Consider the following 7722-nt stretch of genomic DNA (forward strand, 5'->3'; position numbering starts at 1 on the left):
GACTCTTTACAGAAACAGTTTGCCAGCCCTGATTCTAATGCAACCCTTTCATTTTACAAACATCTAGAATTAGATACAGACATGCCTTGAAGATAGCAAGGATTCAGTTCCAGACTGCCACAATAAAATGAATATCATAGTAATGCAAGTCACACATTTCTTTAAACATTTCAATGTATATAAAAGTAATGTTTAAAGGAAAATGGAGGAAAAGGGATTGCTATGTGGCCATTCCCTGTAGGGTTTTTTTCTCACTTTCCCACTCTCTCTTTCTCTAACTAGTGCATATGCCCTGTAGCAATTTTTTTTGAAAAATTTTTATACTATACAGTAGTCCTTAAAGTGTACAATAGCATTATGTCTAAAAAAGTGTACACCTTAGTTTTAAAATATTTTACTGCTAAAAAATGATAATGATCAACATAACCTTAATGAGCTATAATCTTTTTGTTGGTGAAAGGTCTTGTCTCAGTGTTGATGGTTGTTGACTGATCGGGATGGTGGTTGCTGGAGTTTGGGGTGACTGTGGCAATTTCTCAAAATAAGACAACAATGAAGTTTGACACATCAACTGACATTTTTTCCCCATAAACTATTTCTCTATATCATGCAATATTGCTTGACAACATTTTACCCATAGCAAAACTTCTTTCAAAATTGGGGTTAACCCTGTCAAATCCTGCTACTGCTTTATCAACTCAATTTATGTAATATTTTAAATCCTTTGCTGTCATTTTAAAAATGTTCATAGCATCTTCACCAGGCATAAATTCTATCTCAAAAAAACTACTTTTTTTCCTGTTTATTCATAAGAAGCAACTCATCATCACTGAAGTTTTATTATGAGATTGTTAACAGTTCAGTTGAATCTTCAAATTCCAGTTCTAATTCTAGTTCTCTTGCTATTTCCACCACATCTGCAGTTATTTCCTCTTCCAAAGTCTCAAATTCCTCAAAGTTTTCCATGAGCATTGGAATCAACTTCTTGCAAATTCCTGTTAATTCTATATTTTGACCTCCTCCTATGAATCAAAAATGTTCTTAATATTATCTAGAATAGTGAATCCCTTTCCAGAAGGTCTTCAGTTGACTTTGCCTAGTTCAATCAGATGAATAACTGTCTCTGTCAGCTATAGTCCTATTAATGTATTTCTTAAACAATAAAGCTTGAAAGTCAAAACTACTCTCTGATGCATGGGCTGCAGAATGGATGTTGTGTTAACAGTAGTCATGAAAACAACATTCATCACATTGCATGTCTCCATCAGAGTTCTCAGATGACCAGATACATTGTCAAAAAGCAGTAATATTTTGAAAGGAATCTTTTTTTTTTTTTCCTGAGTAGTAAGTCTCAACAGGGCCTTAAAATATTCAGTAAGCCATCCCATAAACTAATGTGCTGCCACCCAGGCTTTGTTGTCCCATTTGTGAAGCACAAGCAAAGTATATTTAACATAATTCTTAAGGACCCTTGGATTTTCAGAATAGGAATTAAGCATTGGCTTCAACTTTAAGTCACCAGTTGCATTAGCCCCTAGCAAGAGAATCAGCTTCTTCTTTGAAACTTTGAAGCCAGACATTGACCCTGTAGCTATGACAGTCCCAGATGGTATCTTCTTTCAATACAAGAATGTTTCATGTACATTGAAAAATCTGTTGTTAAGTGTATCACCTTCATAAATTATCTTAGCTAGATCTTCTGAATAACCTGCTTTTATACCAGCACTTGCTGCTACATCTGGCACTTAGATATTATGCAGACCACTTCTCTCCCTAAACCTCATGAACCAGCCCTTGCTAGTTTCAAACTTCCTCTGCAGCTTCCTCACCTCTCTCAACCTTCTCAGACTTGAAAAGATTTAGGGCCTTGCTCTGGAATAGGCTTTGGCTTAAGGGAATGTTGTGGCTAGTTTGATCTAGCCAGACCAGTAAAATTTCCTCCATGTCGGCAATACACTGTTTTGCTTTCTTCTCATTCATAAGTTCACTGGAACAGTGAACTTCTTAAATTTCCTTCAAGAACTTTTGCTTTGCATTCACAGCTTGGCTCACTGGCACAAGAAGCTTAACTTTAGGCCTCTCTTGGCTTTCTATGTGTCTTCTTCACTATGTTTAATCATTTTTTAGCTTTTTATTTAAAGTGAGACATGCCACTCTACCTTTCATGTGAAAACTTATAGGATTATTAATTGACTTAATGTCAATAATGCTGTGTCTCAGAAAATTAGGAGAGGTTTGATGAGAGGGAGAGAGATGAGAGAATGACCAGTGTGTAGAGCAGTCAGAATACACACAACATTTATCAATTAAGTTTGCCCTCTTGTAAGGGTGCAGCTCATGGTACCCCAAAACAAACACAGTAGTAAGATCAAAGATATCTGATAACATGTCTGCACGTTTCCTTTCAACTTAAACCAAGCATCTAATTATTTAACCAAATCAAATAGTTATTTCTTGCTAGAGTGAATACAAATTGGAAACGCAATTCATTACATAGAAGAGCCCCCATAACTGGAATTAAACAATGACCCAGACACTCTAACTATGTGTAAACTATCTTCAGATCTTAGATATCATAGTTTTGAATTTTGACCTAGAGTTTATTTATACCGTGACTTTATTTAGTTAAAAAATAAACTAATATGGTTTTGACAAATAATAAAAAGCATGTTTTATAATGATAATTTTTTTTTCCTCTTTGGATCACATTTCTGTGATTCCATGGGAAGGAGAAATAATAATATAATATTTACAGTTTCAGTATGTGTTACTGGCATCTCTATAGTTTAAAAAGGTAACTGAAAAGAAATCTTATTAGGAAAGAGCCTCATACATGCTTATTTTGTGCCTTGAGAAACTAAAATGTACACATTAAATGTAAGGCATCTGTAGGCCTGGTGCTTTTTCCTGAATATTTCAAAATCTAAGAAAGATACACTGGTTTTACAAACACATTTTGAAAACAACTGGGGTAAATTCGTTTTATCAGATCTGTCCTATCTAATGTGTTAGCTGTATGTAGTTATTGAGACCTTAAAATGTGACTATACCAAATTAACATGTATTATAAACACTAGATTTCTAAAATGAAGTATGAAAAATTAATGTAAAACATATTATTAGTATTTTCTGTAAGATTATATGTTGAAATTATATTTTAGATATATTGAGTTAAATAGAATGTGCTATCGTAATTATTTTCACTTTTCTTCTTACTTTTTTTGTTGTGGCTATTAGAAAACTTTAAATGATCTATTTAACTCATGTTATACGTCTTTCTTTGTTCAGTGTAGTGGAGAAAACAAATAATCTTTACTGAGGCAAGTCCAATCAGATAGAAAAATTGATATACATTGTAGAAAACATGCTATTAGCCCATACCTCTGCTGATGGCATTCAACTGACTGCATATCCCAAATAACAAGGAGCAGTGTTCAAGGGAAGAAATAACTCAGTAAGTCAACATCTGTTTATTAGCCATTATGAAAACATTGAAGTGTGTCTCATGATTAAAGGCACATTTACTCCTCTCCCTTTTGTCCAACAAAGTTAGCAAATAGTCCCTCCTTGACCCTGTACACATGCTCCTCCAAAAAAATATATGGCTTGAAAAATATCTGTTCATCTAGTAAAAATATCAAGAAGTTATAAAGCAGAGGCTGCCACTCAAATAGATGAGTTAGCTGAGAATTTACTTTACAGAATGTTGGATGACGTTGTTTGATTTTTTTTATCTCAACAAGGATTAAAAAAAAAAAAATCCAGCCACAAGGAGACATGGAAAATACCCATGGACCACTGAAGAGGAACTAGGCAACTGCCAAGGTAGAGCATTTTGTTTACATCAGCGTGGCAAGCCAAGAAGCAAAGGGTGAGGTTTTGGCCCTTGAGGCATTAAGTCCTTGCCAGTGCCTCAATCCAGGTCTAAACCACCTCTCTCCAGGTCTAAACCACCTCTCTCCACATACAGTCCTAAGCATAACAACTTTGGAGATCAGTTGTCTTTTCTGTGAAATTGTCATTAAACCATGAGTAATTTGGCACTATTTTCTGCATGATTTGTCCTCTCTGAAAATGAGCAGACTCAGGCTTGTGGAAATGGAAATTGATTTACTTTCTAGTCTTCTTGAGCTCATCTATTTCAGGTCTACTTCTTCTGGGATGTGCCAGGAGACTGTAGTGCTTTCAAGTTGTGGAAATTTCTTACGGGAAAAGAAAAAAATCTGAAAGGCTTGGAATGAGAATGCACCTGGATAATTGGTTTGCCATCCAGCACTGCATCTCTCAGTAAGTAGGAAAAATCAAACCATTGTCTACTTGGTTAGACAGTGGCAGTCCTGTGAGAAATTTAGGTAGCTATCTTCTGCCTTCCTCAGCTGGATCCCCTCCATCTAATATGTCTTATTTATATAATACATGGTGTAAATTTCTAAATAAATTATTGTAAACAATACTAAGCAAAAAGGGCATGATTGGATACTAAATTATAATCGTGATTATTTCAAGGTGAATTGCAGGTGACTTGGACCTATTTTAAGGATCTATGATTAATATTGCTCCCAGTCCCTTCTGGTGAGACAGCACCACATATTAACCACTTAATTTCACAATAAAGAGCCGTTGTGATCACCAAAGCAGCACTATCCATTTAGGTGCTGGATTAGAATCCAGGCAAGTCCACAATACAGTCTTTACACATCATTAACTTCCACACAGGACATAAATTGCACTAATATAGTAATATACTGAAATCTCAAACCAACTATTTGTCATCAGATTAGAATGTGATGACACAAAATAAAGATGTGAGACAGAATCTGTGCTGAGGTCTAAATTCACTTTGGAGGTTCTGGAAAGAATAGACTGTTTATAAAATTACAGCCTGGGAATTCCTGCCAAAGTCAGCTTTTGGTGCAGCTGTAAGTCAAATGGAATCCACCTCCCTAACATCAGACCCACCCACTGGAATGCTACTCCTCTGACTGGAACCTTCATGAGTGGAAACTACATGTCATACTACAAAGTAGGCACTGCCACCCAGTGTTGTCTACCTGACTGGGTTGGCCATTTGCTCTCTTCCATTTAGCAAATGGTAGTCTGCCAGAGCACTTCTGGTTTTAGCATTCATATTTGTCAACTCCAGGTTTTAAGTTTTGCTCGAGCTGTCAGATTTCTTGAGTCTACCCTCTAGGACTTTCGCCTATGACGATGAGGTATCTGTTTTTCCTTCCTCCTATTTTTTTGTTCTTCTTGTACTTTGTCTTCTGTTCTCAGGAAATGATGACATTCTTGGTACATATTCTGCTTCTATTGTGCTTTATCATTTACTGAACACAAGAACACATTGTCTTTTTTTAATTGTTGAGATAATAGAAGCCATATGTAAAGATGCCATCAGAGAAATGTTTATGCAATAGAATTGTCTGGTCTAAAGATAAATCAAAGTTTTATATAATTACTTATACACTTCAAAAGCTCCTAGAAGACTGTTTTAAAATATGATGTTTAAAATTACAGTCACAACATAAAAATGTTTAAATACGTTTCAACTACTTTGCTCGAGTGGCAAGATGGTAAGGGTGGTTGGCAAAGAGTTAACCTAAGCTTTCGTTAGTTGCTTTTATATACATAATGAAAGTTGATTCTCATAAAACCAATGATGGGCAAGAGGGTTATCAATTCAATTTTGTAAGACAACTATAGTTTAGAGATGTGAAGTGATTTACCCAAAGTTCTGTCCTAAGCAACAGAGAGCCTAAACGACAGGGATCTAAGTCTTCCAACATTTTTGTTTATAATTGATTACTTTTATTTTTCTTAGATAATTATATTAATAAATAATTATTATTTAGCTTTGCAAGACATTACATAAGTGGGGTAATTCTTATTATTAGCATATTTATACCATCTTTAATGAGGTATGATGAATATATGAAAAGTGGTACATATTTAAAATGTACAACTTAAGTCTGGAAATAAGTATATATCCATGAATCCATCACAGTCAATGCCATATACATATCTATAACCTCCAAAAGTGTATTCCTGTTTTATTTGTTTATTTATTAATTTATTATTGCCATAAGAACACTTAATTTAGCAAAATTTTAAGTATCCCAGACAGCATTATTAACTCTAGTCACAATGCCTTATAGTAGATCTATAGGATTTACTCATCTTGAACAACTAAATTCTTATATCTTTTGACCAATCCTCCCTGTTTCTCCCTCCTTCTAGCCCACGGTAACCATCATACTACTCCCTGTTTGTGTTAAGTATGATCATTTTAGATTCCTCATGTAAATGAGATCAGACAGTAATTGTCCTTCTGTGTTTTCTTTCAAACAAGTTCATCTATGTTGTTGCCAGCGGCAGTATATTCTTTTTTGAGGCTATATAATATTCTGATATATATATATGTATATTATAATATTCTGATATATATATATGTATATATGTTTTCTTTATCCATTTGTCCAGAAATGGATATTGGATATTTATGTTGTTTCTATGTGTCGGCCATTGTAAATAGCACTAAAATTAATTTCAATTCCTTTGTATATATGAGGGGACTTCAAAAAGTTCATGGAAAATTAAAGTATGTATTTATTTTTGTGTAATTGAAAAATACTATATCAATAGCATCAACCACAGTATCATCTTTTTAAGACTTTTAGGCAAGTAGGGCTTACTGGTTTCAAAGACATTTCATCAAAAGCTAAATGTCAGAACTTTTAGATGTCTGTCTTGAAAGATGTTTTTAAAGAAAGTAAAAGTTCTACTGTAGAAATTATTATAATAATAATTGCCATGGTGATGCTTACTTTCTTTTTATCTCACAAAATTAACCACAAGGCCTTCCTCAAGATCCTATTATTTATATAATTCCTCCCTCTTCCCAAGCTTCAAATGTGCTTCTGCTATAATAAATATCCATAATTTGTTCATTTGAAAAAATCCAATAGATTCTCCATATACGACCACTTTCTATCAAATGCCAGGGCCTTGTTTTTATGTTTTGTTTTGTTTATTTTGTTTATAGAGGTTTTTTTCTTTTTTTTGCCAGACAGAGAGAGAGATAGAAAGCGAGAAATGACCCCCCAGGGGGCATGGCCACACCACAATCCATTCTCCTCCATTCTCCTCTTGGAATCTTGGGCACGCACACACAAGCGCCCGGCGTGAGTTTAAGCCACCAGGTCCGGGACACGAACCGCGGTTGACTACATGGGAGTCCAGCGATATAGCCATTACGCTAACTGCTGGTCCCAGGGCCTTGTTGTTTTTGATGGCCAAGTAGAATTCCAAAGTACATGCTCGACAAGAGAACAAATAAAGATGCATGACATTAGTGGAACACAGAAATGGTTTATTGCCTGTTGATGATAACATGTGTATTATTCTCAACTGGACTGGTCTGAGAAGTATTTCATGTTGGGTAAAGTCTTTTTACAAGCAAAATGATAAATAGTGATTGAATGTTTAAAAAAATAATGAGAACAACAATAATAATATGGAAAAAATGATGAAAAGCTATTTGATGATGACATGGATAATAATGTCTTTGTCTTGGCTGATTTGCATGGTATTCCTTCTGGAAAAATAAATGTCATACACTGTAAAGTTATATGCGATTCAGTGTAATATAAACAAGATCATGATAATAATAAATAAAATAAAATAAAATAAAATAAAAATCCAAAAGTGTAATTACATGTCCTC

General features: G+C 34.4%; 1 pseudogene; it reads right to left on the bottom strand.

Annotated features, from left to right (window-relative positions):
• Positions 1–436: 436 nt before the first annotated feature.
• LOC102494930 (tigger transposable element-derived protein 1-like) lies at positions 437–2388 on the bottom strand (annotated as a pseudogene).
• Between the last annotated feature and the right edge of the window lie 5334 nt (positions 2389–7722).

The sequence above is a fragment of the Tupaia chinensis genome, unplaced genomic scaffold, assembly GCF_000334495.1.
Source record: "Tupaia chinensis unplaced genomic scaffold, TupChi_1.0 Scaffold148723_1, whole genome shotgun sequence".
Classification (NCBI taxonomy): domain Eukaryota; kingdom Metazoa; phylum Chordata; class Mammalia; order Scandentia; family Tupaiidae; genus Tupaia; species Tupaia belangeri.